Source organism: Parasteatoda tepidariorum, chromosome X2 (genome assembly GCF_043381705.1).
Source record: "Parasteatoda tepidariorum isolate YZ-2023 chromosome X2, CAS_Ptep_4.0, whole genome shotgun sequence".
In the NCBI taxonomy this organism is placed as follows: Eukaryota; Metazoa; Arthropoda; class Arachnida; order Araneae; family Theridiidae; genus Parasteatoda; species Parasteatoda tepidariorum.
In genome coordinates this window covers 50,706,907-50,722,042 of record NC_092215.1, presented here as the reverse complement: position 1 = coordinate 50,722,042, position 15,136 = coordinate 50,706,907, and the positions used below count along the sequence as shown (strand labels likewise).

Sequence of the window (15,136 nt, the reverse complement as noted above, 5' to 3'; positions counted from 1 at the left end):
ACAAAATATTATATAAGAAAAAAAAACATTTATTTGTAAATGACCTGCATCTTTAATTCGCACATATAATTTAATACTTCTTAAATGTCTTTTATAAATAATATTTAATGGCTAAAATGTTTTTGGAATTATGTTAGTCAATAATTGGATTATAATTCGTTCTAGACTAGTTATTATATCATTTTGTTTTTTATTATTATTATATTTATATATTTATTATTATATATGGTTATTATATCATTATTATTTACTTTGCATTGCAGAAGCAGTCAGCTTAATAAAAGATAAATATCACTCAAAAATCTATGTAAATATTAATCAAAATTCATTATTTTTGCCTAAAACGCTAATTAGTCAAGTAATAATGCAATGGAAAAATTTCTTTATTTTTAATTTTTGGGCTTTAGAACACCTGGACTTGGTTATAACTCAGGCAATCATTACTAAGGCAAGAAGAATATTTCTATCTCTAAAACTGCTAAAAAAATTTTAAAAAAGTGATGGCACGAAATATTACTTATAGAAAAATTTTCCTTTATTTGTAAACAACTTACATTTTTAATAGGTACATGTAATTTAATTCTTCTTAAATGACTTTCAGAGTTAATATTTAGTGGTTAAAATGTTTTTTGGAATTCTGTCAAATGATAATAAGATTATAATCGTTCTAGATTAGTTTTAATATCATATTTCGCATTATACAAGCATTCAGCTTTATCGACTTGTTATTAGGATAGTAAGAGGAAATCATAAAAGCTGTAAAATGATAAATATCTTTAAAGAATTATGTAAATATTGCTAAAAATTTATTATTTTTGCTCAAAATGCTAATTAATCAAGTAATTATGCAAAGCAAAATTTATCTTTATATTTAACATTTAAAATTAAATTAATTTTTGAAATTGTTAAATCAACATCTAGAGATTATTATTATCCATTGTTAAGTTAGTTTAGTAAGTTCAGTTAGATATCGTTAAGTAAGTATTGTTAGATTTAATTTGATACATTGGTATACTAATATTGATAATGCTCATTTGTAGCATATATAGATTACTACAGTTTTTTAAATATTTGAAATATTTAAAAAATATGTATTTTATGTGAAAAAATTTTTACATCATCAGATTAAACTTTGAAAAGTAAAAGTTATATGCACTATAGTTTATCAAAAATGCAGTTAGGATAAAGAGCTGAAAAATAAGAAAATATGAAAAGGACATGAAATATGACAAGAAATATGAAAATATGACAATATATAACCATTAAGTTTAGAGCTAAATGTTTCTTGTGCATCAAAAATATTTATAACAACAGATACAAGAAGTCTATTCACAAAATCTTTAAGAATTTTTGTTTAACCATGTTTTTATAAAATATTTTAATATTTTTGAGAAGAAATTTAAACTAAAGACTCACTAAATATCTTACTACTTTCTTCTGTACGGAGGAAACAATTCTGGTAAAATTACCGTACTGTATAGTAATGACATTTTCTGGTAAAAAAAAACGACTGCAACATAATTTTGGTATTAAAAACTAAAAAAATATGATATTTAAAACGTACATTTGGTAATTTTTTTCGTTCATATGGTAACGGTTTACTGGGGAAATTCTGGTTTTCAAAACGATTGTTCTTTTTACCACGTATTTAGTAAATAATACAAAACTGAGAAGTAAATTTAACCGAATAAATGGTTTTTATGCCATGCTCTGAGATATGATGATAAAATTACCAAATTTTATCACATATTATAAAACCACATTATATTGTTAATGTTACCAAAATCGTTGCTAAAGCGCTTAGGTAAAAACTACCGAGCTTTTTGGTGTTTCCATAGAGCCAGAAACACTGCACGTTTTACGATATTCTGGTAGTTTTGACAATATATTTTTTGTCAGTGTAATATGTGATACCATATTATTTATTTAATCAATAAATTATAATTTTGTAAATATACTCTCTTAAACATCATATTTTTATCAAGCATGCAACTATTTTGTTTGATTTTTATTACCTCAATAAATTAGATAGTTTCATTAAACAATTCGCAACTTAACTAAGTTTATAACAAGCGAAATACCTTTCTAAATTCACAAAACGTTATATTTTTCTCTCTGCTTAAATTTGGTTTAATGGAAATTGATTCTTAATAATTTTATTTAAATTTTCTTTGGAGTAAAATATATTATTTAATGTAAATCTTTACTGAATGGTGGTTTAAAGCAGTTTTATAATAATACTGTATTTCCCACTACATAGCAAAATCTACGCAGTAGTTTCCTTAAAAATTTACTATTAAGTTAATAACGCGCAAGATGGTCTTCAAAATTCACAAAACATTACATTCTTCACTTTCATAAAAGTTGGTTTAATGGAAATCGATTCTTAATTATATTGGTATAATCTCTTTTATACTAAAAGCTCTTATATACCGTAAATCTTCATTGTATGGTTTTTTTAAGTAGTTAGACAGTTATAATGCTTTTCTGCCGAAGTGATTATTACATTTTAAAACAATTGCCTGCAAGGAATATTGAATTTCGATTTCATAATTTTATAATCTTAGCATAAATGCTTTTGATTAAATTATATGGAATAATGATATGTTTACACTATTTTTTATCTTTCACTATTGTTGAAACTTTAAATAACTTCGTGAATATTTAGCCTCAAATCATGATGTAATATTATTTTCATTGTTACTGAACAATGTACTGCTCTATACAGCTGATTTGTCCATTGCATAAAATGAGAAACGGAGCAATTAGATAACTTTTCAACAAATGATCGGATTTCCGTGAACTATTCTGTAAAACTTTTTGGTGTATGGTTGCATTCGTTTTTGGTGTTGAGGTAAATTAAATTTTTTTGCAGTACATGTGCTCACATTTTTTTATTTACTTTTTCCCTGTTATAGTTTTATTTATTTAATTTCGTTTGTTTGTTTACTGAAAACATACCTTTTCTTGCGCAGTAGAATCGATTTACGGCTTCGTTTACAAAAACAAGCACATTTTTAGTAATCAAACGTTTACAAACTTTCAAACAATTGTTATTGTGTAAATTTTATATAACTTTTTGCATGATTACTACAGTTTTTTACTTAAAAATGTAATTAGTTTACCTCAACTAAATATATGTGGCAACTAAAATAGTGGCAGCTACACAACAAAAGTTTTTACAGTGTACGTAATCTTCATAGATTTAGGGGTTAAATTTAAATATATGTGGCAGCGACACTTTTCAATATTACCGCACTGAGAAAAAAAGTAGAGTTAAAACTATCAGAATATGGGAAAATTTACCGTGTTTGTCTCAATGGGAACATGATAAAGCTCGATAATTTTTACCGAATCATTTGGTTAATGATTTTATAAAATTAACAATGAAATATTATTTAATGATGTGTGATAAAATTTGGGAAAATTTGATAGTTTTAACAAGATACCTTAGAGAATGGCATTAAAACCATTTAGGTTAAGTTTAGTTTTCAGTTTTATATTTCTACTAAATGGATGGTAAATAAGATCTGTAACTTTGAAAACCGGAATTTCCAGTAAACCATTACCATATGAACGGAAAAATTACTAAATGAATGGTTTAAATGTATATTTTGGTTTTATGATCCAGAATTATGATTTTGTTTTAAGCATAAGCGCCATAACCATAAGTACAGTAATTTTAGAAGAATTTTCTTCTCCGTATGCGTGTTAGAGTGACAAGGGTTAAAACTATTTGGTGAAGTTAGATGTAAGTACTTTTCTAAGCAAGGAAGAAAAATGCTATCGAAGTCTTTAGAATCACTAGCGAGAAAAGCAGAATGAAAAAAAAACCATCAAAAACAATTTGAATGAAAGATCAGACTCGAGATGTTTAAAATAATTTTCTTCCAACTCCTTTCTTCTGGCAATAAAACACATTTCAATATTTTTAGTCCAACCTTCCTCCTCGTGAATCTTGAAATTTTTTTTTTAACGTTTTTGAGTTTTCTTTAATTAAATATTTATTTGCAGCCCTTAAAGTGTACATTCTTTTACTTCAATTTTCATTGTAATTCTAAAAATATCTATTAAGAGTGATAATTACGAAACACCTTGTATTGCAAGTATGTTTTCCTGCATGTATCAAAATATTTTTGAAATCATTATTCAATGTTGGGGTGAAATTAAAGGAGAATTTATTCGAAATTGTTAAAATTGTTTTTGTTTTAACGGCCAACTTTCTAAATTAAGCTAAAAGTAAAAAAAAAATTGCATCTTATTTAAATAAGTTAATTGAAAATGATTTAAAATCAAAAGTATTTTCCGAATATTTTAAGCAAGTGATATTATTTCTCATTTTCATTCTCTTTGCATTAATATCAAACTAAATGTGTTAGTATATTGTTGAAACAGAGGGGTGTATAATGATTATCATGGAGAAAATTTATGAGCTACATTATTTCCGTTTACATTAGAATTAATATTTGCATTAGATGCAGATTTTTAGAACGGGCACAATGTGTTCATCATTCATTTCTTTTTATTATAATGGGTTTACATATCATGATTTTGCCTACGTAGTTATCCTTAACAACTACACGGAGAAAAAAAAAGTCTGGTAAAATTACCGTACTGTGGTAATGACATTTCTGGTTAAAAAAAACTATTATCTATACAATATATATATATTAAACTTTAAAAAGTAAAAGTTNGATTAACAACTAAAAATGAAAAAAATTAATAAAATTAATCTCAAAATAAAACGAGGATTTAATCACGCATATATATATTGTATATATATATATAAAATATATATATATGTATGTCTTGCATGTGTAACAACAATATAAGAAGTTTTATTTCCAGGCACTTTTAACAATTTTCATGATTTTTTTTTAATGGCTGTTTCATGTTTCTTCATGTTTTAGTGTTGATGATAGTCGTTTTTTCTGAAATTAAGCTTTTTCAATTGTTATGAATGGGCAGCCAACATAACATTAGTTCTCTCTCTCTCTCACTCTTCTTAAAGTTTTTGTGTAAAAATTGATCTGATAATCATCGTTCATTCTTTATCTTTCTAAACTTTTAAAGTCAATAGTTTCTTCTTTCTGAACTATACACAACGATTTTAAAGGGTAATACTTCGTAAGCATTGAAAAAAATCAGTTTTTATTGCATAATTTGAAAGTATATTTATTCTAGATTATAGATTATTATGTCAATACGATAAATAACTATGAAGTTATGCTGTATGATAGTGTAAAGATAACTTCCAACTATCCATACGCCATTATCTCAAAATCATGTTTTTAAAGTTGCTAAAAAATTTCTCAGCGATTTAAATAATTTTTATTTTTTTTACATTCAGCAATATTTTTTTTAGCACTTACTCTTTCACTTTTTTTCTTTGGTACTCAATCGTTCATTTTTTGTTCAATTTTTTTTCTACTTAATCACGCATTTTTCGTTAATTTTTTTTTAGTACTTTATCATTCACTTTTTGTTCAATTTTTTTCTTTGGAACTTAATCGCTCACTTTTTTTCTTTGGTACTTACTCATTCATTTTTCGTTAAACTTTTTTTCATACTTAATCATGCATTTTTCGATATTTTTTTTAGTACTTAATCATTCACTTTTTGTTCAATTTTTTTTCTTAGTACTTAATCGTTCATTTTTTCTTTAGTACTTAATCGTTCATTTTTTACTTAGTACTTAATTGTTCACTTTTTTTATAATACTTAACCACTTTTTTCACTGTTAATCAAAGACCAGAGAGAGTGGATAATTAGTATCTAAATATTTGCAAGGTATCCATTTTGATGAAAAGTTTGGTTCTCCAATTCCACGCTTCAGTTTTCATTTTTATTAATGAATCCTGTTGAAGTTACATCACTTTGTGGAAAGCGAACGCGCAAAGAAGAAAGTCCTAATGTTTTCATAAAAAGAATTTTTCTCAAGGCTGCATAATATCATAAATAAAAAAATGAAAGCCAATTTTCAAAATATTGTTTACTTTTCGAGAAGAAAATAAATCTTTTTTTTTGAAACTTTTCATGAAGATTTTACGCATTAATAGTTCTTTTTCGGTGTTAAAAAAGAAGATAATTTTTTTCAATCTACTACAGTTGAAAAATTATACGAAATTGATCATTTTTATTTGCCATATTCAACAATTTAAGAAAAATTTAAATAAAAAAACTCCTTTTTTATTTTATGTTTGCAAGATTTATTTTATTTCAATTGTGAGCATCAACTGACAAGGAACATGATATTGGATGACAAGAAAGAAAAAAATTTTGATTGTTTATTGTTTTATCGCAGTTCATTAAATTATGTATGCGTAATATAAGATATTCCTAATAAAGAGCTATATAATTTTAGTTTACAAAATTAGCAAAAGAAAATAAATGTCCCTTATTTCACTTGTTCAATAAAATTTCCCGTATCAAGTAATGAAGACTAGAATTGCAAATATTGATTGTTATTGTTTTTAAAAAATTTTTTTATCTAATTCTGCAATTTAAGAAAAATTTCAAAAATTCTTTTTTTATTTTAATTTCGTGATATTTATTTTATTTCAATTGTGAACTTCAACTGACAAGAAATGTAAAACGGCATGCCAAAAAACAACAACTTGCATATTTTATTGTAATACATTGAATCAATATTATCTTTACTATAAGATAATTATCCTCATAAAGTGCAACTGCTAAATATAATTTTCGTTTACAAAATTTGCGAGGGTAAAGAAAAATTCCGCATTTTAATTGCCGAATAAAATTCTACGAATCAGACAAAAAAATCGAAAAAGGATTACGTTTTTTTTTTCTTCTTAAATTTAAATTTTTTTGTGTTAGTTGAAGAATTCCGACTTTATGAAAAATATTTTTGAGGTTTTTCCTTAGATAGAATTATGATAAATTAATAGGTTTTCATTCAAATAAGTCGTGGGAATTTAATTTCTTATTATTTTATTATAATTCATTAAATCAATACTAGTATATTTACTATAAGATAATTATATTAATACAATTCAACCATAAGATGTAATTTTCATTTACAAAATTGTCGAACGTAAAAAAAAATCTCTCATTTTAATTGCCTAATGAAATTACATGGATCGGAAGAAATTTAAAGAAGAATTGCAAAATATCGATTGTTGTTATTAGAAAAAAAAATTAAATCTATTTTATAATGAAGGATTCTTACTTTACGGTAAATACTTTTAAAGTTCTTCCTTATTTAGAATTATGATAAACTAATATGCTTTCTTTCAACAAAGTCATGAAAATTTAATTTCGTAATATTTTATTATAATTCATTAAATCAATACTATATTTACTGTAAGATAATTATCGTATATTACTATAAAATATGACTATAAGATATATTACAATAAGATATGACTATAAGATATATTACTATAAGATAATTATCTGTGTAACCATTAGATATAATTTTCATCTACAAAATAGTCGAAGATAAAGAAAAATCCTTTATTTTAAATGTCAGATTTAATTTCAAGTATCGGACAAAATTCGAAGAAGGGCGAATATCGATTGTTATTATTTATTTATAACTAAATCCACTTTGTGATGAAGGAATCTAACTTTGCAAAATATTTTTAAAGCTCTTCGTTATTTAGAATTATGATAAATGAATAGGTTTCCTCTCAAATAAATCGAGGGGTCGTCCTGCAAGAAAGTATTTGGCTTCTTTCCAGATCTGTGCGGCTGGCGAACAACACTTTCTCTCTCCGTGTCTAAAAGGTTCAGATTACATTCCGGACTTAAGTCACACCATGCCTCAGAGCTAAAATGTTTTTTATTGTAATTTAGCTTAGCATTTTATGAGCTGACAAAAAATACATGATTTTGACAAATAATTTTTTTAACAAAGCTTATGATATCTAAATCGAATAATCTATAAAAACGCGATTTATTTATCCCTGCTAGACATATGTGGCAAGATGCTAAGGAAGGATTTTATTCTGGATTAACCTCATCTTTACAGGGTAAGTAAAATGGTAAGGCGATTAAGTTCCTTAAAACTATTTTTTCGAGGAAAGCACGTTATTGAAATTTTAATAAAGAAGATATCGAAAGTTTTTCTTCTGGATTAGCCTCATCTTTACGAGGTAAGTGAAATAGTAAGGCGAGTAAATTCCTTAAAACTATTTTTTCGATGAAAGTTGGTTAAAATTTTAATAAAGAAGGTGTCTAAAGTTTTTATTCTGGATTAACTCCACCTTTAGAGCCGTGATAGCTCAGGGGATAGAGCGTTCGCCTTCCTATGAGTTGAACCGGGTTCGAATCTCCGATACGAACTCCGCATTCGGCTTGCACCGACCACAGTGCTGACGTAAAATATCCTCAGTGGTAGACGGATCATGGGTTAGAGTCAGCTTGCCGTGAGGCTAACCGTGGGTAGTTTTCATGGTTTTCCTCTCAATGTAACGCAAACGCGGGTTAGTTCCATCAAAAAGTCCTCCACGAAGGCAAATTTCGCCCAATACTTGATCCAGGAGTTCCCTTGTCTTCTGAAGTGAGTTCAAAATTACAAAGCTATGGAGTTGAATTTTAGTAGTTGTAAACCTAAAAAACTGGGCCCGCTGTTAAACGACGGTTATAAAATAAAATAAAATATCCCCATTTTTATAGGGTAAGTGAAATAGTAAAGCGAGTAAGTTCTTTACAACTATTTTATCATAGGAAGTAGGTTATTAAAATTTTTCTTACAAGGAGGGTGTCAAAAAAGCTAGGAGACAAGTCTTTTAGGGATAATATTTTATTCCTTAAAAATTGCGATACCTCTTTTTCGCTCTAAAGTACTCAGCGTTCGGTTACATTTTTCATATTTTTACAGCATTACTAGAACTAGCATAATGAACTTGCTTTTAGCAAATAGATTGCGATAGAACCCAAAAATGGCATTCTTTGAACTGAATGTTCAGATTTGGAAGAAGAAAATTACATTGATTTAAGTTCGGGAAAAAAAGAAGAAACTAAAGCTCCAACTTACTCTTATTTCCTTGCTAAAAAACTCCTAAACTTAAAATACGGAGTGGCAAGACATGTTATCCTGTTTTCCCAATTTATCAGTCAAAAACTGATGAAGGATTGCATGATTTAAATCTTTTTTTTTCCAATGCCCACCTGCGTTAACATTCGTCAGTTCAGGCATATACAGGGCGATTTTGTTGGACTCTCTTTCAGGGGCACCATATTAGGTGGGCCAACGTCGCTCCCACAGTGAGGACATATAGTACAGAGAAGGAAAGAACATCCATGCCTTGCCCGGGATTCGAACCCAGAACCTTTCTGATGCAAGGACAGTTCCCTGCTCCCTATACAGGCCGGTCGGAATTTAAATCTAAATCTTCTCTTACCGTTTTAGCTAACCAACAACGGTAAGAAAGTGCGAGATTACCGATTTTTGCAGAATTCTCCACAGATTTTGCAGATGCAGGCCCCTCGCTCCCAAGATTTGGCAACATTGTTTGCCTTAACTGTTCAAAATGCACATAGCCCTTGACAAAACATTGTTTTCTAAAACATGATGTAGTTTTGAAATACTCTCATGTACAAAGGTTAAAGAGCAAGCATTTCCGTTGAGGACTTAAAAAAAAGGGAACAAAGTCAAGAGAAACTTTATATGAAAATGAATCAAAGTGTGATAAAATATTGCTAACAGGAAGGAAAAAGCACAAATTCAATATAAGTTAATGGGTGTCACAGCAATATTGTTTAAAAATTATGTAGCAAAAGGATACTTGTGAAGAGTTAAAAATAACGTACGACACCCCTTGACTGTAATCTAGGTATCACAATGAACTCTCACGCTGTATTTGAGGTTGGACAATAAATCTAAAGATTTAAGGTAATAAAAAATTGCTCTTCCTTTTAAGATGGTTTTTAACTCTGAGATGTCTCTAAGTGGGAAGACGAGTAGCAATTGCTTATCCAAGAGCATCTACTACTTACTCTGTAAGATTCCGGTGTAGAGAATTGACTGGCTTATCAATTCTCTGAATACCTTCGATTTCACGGTACGTCTTGACAGCACAGGTTTGCGTGGTCACGTGCTGTTATCCTTAAAAATGAACTGGAGACCAACAATGGCTCTAAACTATCATACATAGGGCACTATGATTACAAATCTAGACTTTAGAGACGTCAAAATACCTTTCCGAAACTTTAAGTCACTAGAGAGCCCTCCTGAAATGGTGCAAGCAACATTTACCTAGGTCACAGGGGCAATGGGCTGATATTCTCTTTAGTAATGAATTTTAGCAACATTAACTTAGGTCACTGGAGCAATGGACTGATGTTCTCTTTAGTAATGAGTTTAGTAATGAGTTTTAGCAACATTTATCTAGGTCACTGGGGCAATGGGCTGATGTTCTCTTTAGTAATGAGTTTTAGCAACATTAACTTAGGTCACTGGAGCAATGGACTGATGTTCTCCTTAATAATGAGTTTAGTAATGAATTTTAGCAACACTTACGTAGGTCACTGGGGCAATGGGCTGATTTTCTCTTTAGTAATGAGTTTTGGCAACATTTACCTAGGTCGCTAGGGCAATGGGCTGATGTTCTCTTTAGTAATGAGTTCTGATTCAGTCTAAGTAATGATTCTCGACATCTTCACATACGAAGAGAAACAGGGACATGCTATCATACCTCCAACATTATGCAAATGGATCACTACGATCACGAATAATATGGAGTTCGAAGTATAATGGTCCAAAATGGCGTGATTTTGGATGGCTATATAGACTTGTAGGTCTTTCAGGGAGGCACTCTGTTTTTATTGAGGTATAGGATTGAGAACTTAGAGCCCTGTGTAAGGCTGTCAAGAGGCTCAACTGGTAGCCATTTCATTTTTATGGATGACAAAATGTATCAACTTAGAGCTAGACAGATCATAAAGCACCTTGAAAACACCATTAAAATGTCATGTATTTAAAAATCGATTTCTCAAGAATTATTCAACAGATTTCGCTCAAATTTTGTATTTTGCTATGAAAAATTACATACTTTAAAAACATACTTTTTACATACCTTTTATATACTTTTTGCATACTTTTATATGATATGATTTAAAAACTTTATACCTTACCATTCAGAATTTTTTCGACTACTATTAAATTAAATAATAAACATTTATTAAAATTTATTTTCGAATGGAATTATCTTTAGATAAACGAATTTTATAATTGTGTGAAAAAAAATTTCTATTCGCTTAAAAAGTTCTCGAGATATGGCGAAATACGCAAAGAGTAAAATTATTATTAAAGGATCCTAACTTTGGGATCGCTCACCTAACCAAACTGTGGTGACCATATTTCTCAGTTTGCTGTTACCCCTACATTTTGGAGTCAGAAATCCGTATCCGTCAAACAAAAGGTATGTTTATTCAGAGAAAGTACATTTTTGAGTCTGATTCCGTAACTTAAAATATTGACTGCACTAATTTTAATTTGCATATTTGAGGTCATCCCTTCGAACCATTAAGATTCAGATCGAGATTTGATCATTAGATCAAAAGTTATTTAGGATGGTCCTTTTTTTCCGGGGCACTGTAAAAAAATTCGTATAAAGTAGTTTACACCATTTTTGGTGTTGATATAATCGTAAGTTTTCTACAGTGTCTTTAGTCAAATTGTTTATTTGCTTTTTCAGTATTATAGTTTTATTTATTTATTTATTAATTTTTGTGTATTTCCTTATTGACAACACTTATTTTCATACGCATTAGAATCAATTCAATAGCTTCATTGTGAAAGCATTCTGTCTAAAAAAAACAATCAGAATTTTCGGTACATATTCGCACTAACTTTTTCTCACAATTGTTATTTTGTCACTTTTATATAACTTTTGGCATGATAACAACAGTTCAGAACTTAAAAATGTATTTGTAACTGAATTATAAAACTGTTACAAATACATTTTTAAGGGCTGAGCTGTAGTTATCATGCAGAAAATTATATAAAAAGGATAATATAACAATTTTTAAAAAAATTAGTGCGATTATATACCGAATATATACATTTTTAACTACATAACTGTGCAAAAGATTATAAAAAAATTGAATAAATAGCAATTGCTTAAGAAATTGAGGCGAATATACACCGAAGAGCCATTACATTATGACCACTCTCCATCTATAACAATATGCTCACCAAGGTTTTCATGGTTTCTCGCCCAGGAGCAATGTTTTCATGGGGCACATTAGGACCCATAATCCTCATAGAACAATCCCTGACGTTTGTAAGCTACTTGAACATAGTTGCAGACCAGGTTCCCCCATTCATGGCAACAGTTTTTCCTGCGGGGGATGGTGTTTACCAACAGGATAATGCACCATGTCATAAGGGTCGAATCGTCATGGATTGGTTCGAGGAACATTCCAGTGACTTTCAAGTCATATCTTGGCACCCAAATTCACTTGACCTTAATCCAATAGAGCATTTGTGGTTCTACTTGGAAAACCAAATTCGTGCTGCCACGCAACGCCCTCGCAATGTGAGGGAATTGCAGAACCAGTTGGTGAGCGCTTGGTACCAGATACCTCAGACTACCTATCAGCACCTTGTGATATCAATGCCATGGCGGGTGCTAGCAGTTTTGAGGGCTAAAGGTGGTCCTACAAGTTATTAGCTGGGTGGTCATAATGTAATGGCTCTTCGGTGTACTACTAAAAATGAGCTTTTTTAAACGAAATGTGTTTGCGATGAAGCTATTAAACTTATTCTACTGCGAATGAAAATATGTGTTGTAAATAAACAAACTCACAAAAAATGAATAAATAAATAAACAAATCTAATGCAGTGAAAAAATAAAATAAAAAGTGTGACTACATGCACTGTAAATAATTTTAATTCACCTCTACTTCAAAAACAGTGGCAACTACTTTACACCATTTCTTTTTTCACTGTGTAGAAAAGAGTAGATTTTGGGGAAAAATTTCTCTGAATAGCTATCGTTTTTAGATCTAAAAGTGCATTGTGTAGCTGTGTTTTAGAAATAGAAAAATACACAATATCTCGCTGTTAGTCAATCCAGAAAGTGTATTGTGTCAAATTTATAACCAAGATTGGAACAATCGCTGACTGAATTTTTGTACGAAACACAATTGAACAAGAAAACTGTACGAAATGTAAAGTTCAGAAAACATATATCAATCTATTATTATTACATATATTGTTTTTTACCAAAAGACATATAAATTTTTAGGACTTATTTATAGGTCAGAAAATTCTGGGATAAAGTATATAAAGACATAAGATGGAAGTGTTTTAAAACTAACTATAAATTTATAAAGTTTACAGTAACTTTCAGAAAAATTTATCATCAGTTTTTTAATTATTTACAAATCGTGCACTGTAAAAATTACGGTATTAAGTACCGGCACTTCGAGTGCATCATCCGAAAAATCCGTTTTATCATAAAACCTATTTTTACAGTCAAATATTGTACCGTAATTTTTACAGAAATATTTTTAATGATAGCGATTCAGTGATTTTACGGTAATTATTGCTGTAGAAATCATGGTATATCATATTTTTGTTCCGCGACATGTTCCGGTAAAAATGGATTTTATGGTAATTATTGCTGTAGAAATCATGGTATATCATATTTTTGCTCCGCGACATGTTCCGGTAAAAATGGATTTTATGATAATTACTGCTGTAGAAATCATGGTATATCATACTTTTGTTTCGTGACATGTTCCGGCAAAAATGGATTTTACGGTAAAAAGTATGGTACACTTTACCGTAATTTTTTACAGTGTGGTAACTTGTAATAAGCATAATTATAACTTTGCGTATTTCTCTCTGGTTAAAGAACTGCATACGAATTTTTGAATATAAATGTTCATTAATTTTTGTACTAGTAAGTTGAAATTTTTAATAATCGTTCTTCAACTACTCTACAACTAATTTCATATTTGGATTCCGTAATTTAAGTATAAACCCATGAAATGTCCAGTTTTAGCTACAGTAAATTTTGAGGTAGATTTAGTTACATATTTTTGTCTGTCATTTTGAGAGCTTCAGTTTCATCAAGTGAGTCGATTTGATCGCTAAGCACTCGAATAAATATATCCTACAAGAAAGAAAAAGAAAAAAGGTTTCCAGTTCATAAAAAAGCACGTCTGTTAACAAAAAGTTGTTGTTTATTATCACTAAACCTTTTTTACAAACACTCAGCAAAAAAAAAATATATATATATATGAAATAGTCAATATTGTAGTAAAATAAAATAAAAATGTTGGATGTTGACTTCGTAAACTGCATGTTATTCTAGGTTTGGAATGATATCGAACTTCCTCGATAATACACGCAACCACAACAAAAATATCGGATTTATAATTATCTTACAGATGCTTGCTTTTTTACGTGGGTGTAGTTTTCATTCATTAAATTCTTAGAACTTAGGAAAACCACTCATTCATGATTGTGTAAATTCAATACAAAATTACCCATTCGTGTTTTATTAATACTTAAATTTCCGAAAGTCGTATCGATATCCATATATTTACAGAAATATTTTACTTTAGAATCTAATATGTCTCAGTACTTCATAAAACCATTTTGGTATATTTATATTTAAATATTCAAATTCAGTTCCTAATGTAATCTCTTTTAAGACTTAATAAAAGAGACTGAAAGCAATCACGAATGCAATATTATAATAAATATTAAAAAAAACGGTATTACTGTGCTTTATACATTTGATGGAGATAGAATAAAAGCGTTGGATTCCTTAAATTGGTGTTCAAATCAAAGTAAATAGAGAAAAATAGTATGAAATCCATAAATTACAAGTTGAAAATTCTAAAGCATAAAAAACGTTAATCTTCAGGTTTCTTAGCTTTGTTTAATAAGTATAAGTTAATAAATAAGTTTTCTGTAAAACAAATTAATGACCGAAGAATCATTGCTACTGACCGACAAATTCTGAGGGGTAATAAAAAATTTAAAAAGGATGAAAATATACTATAGAACAGTGATTCTCAACCCCTGCGCACCGGCGCTTTTATATGCCGCCAAATTCCCAAAGAGAGCCCCCAAAATTTTAGATTTTATATGGTAAAAATTATAATGCTTTTTTTATTACGAGTACAGTTTAAAATTAAAGAAAAGTAT

The 15,136-nt window shown here is 28.9% G+C and overlaps 1 protein-coding gene across 2 annotated transcripts in view; it reads left to right on the top strand.

Annotated features, from left to right (window-relative positions):
- Nucleotides 1–15,136, top strand: part of LOC107443797 (glutamate-gated chloride channel) — an 85,034-nt gene that overhangs the window by 5,024 nt on the left and 64,874 nt on the right. The window contains exon 1 of one of the 2 annotated variants that reach the window (XM_043040925.2): nucleotides 7,720–7,997. The exons of the other annotated variant lie outside the window; for it this stretch is intronic. The gene's annotated coding sequence lies outside the window, so the exon portion shown is untranslated. Of the gene's footprint in view, nucleotides 1–7,719; nucleotides 7,998–15,136 lie in introns of those variants that run through there. 2 annotated transcript variants of the gene reach the window in all.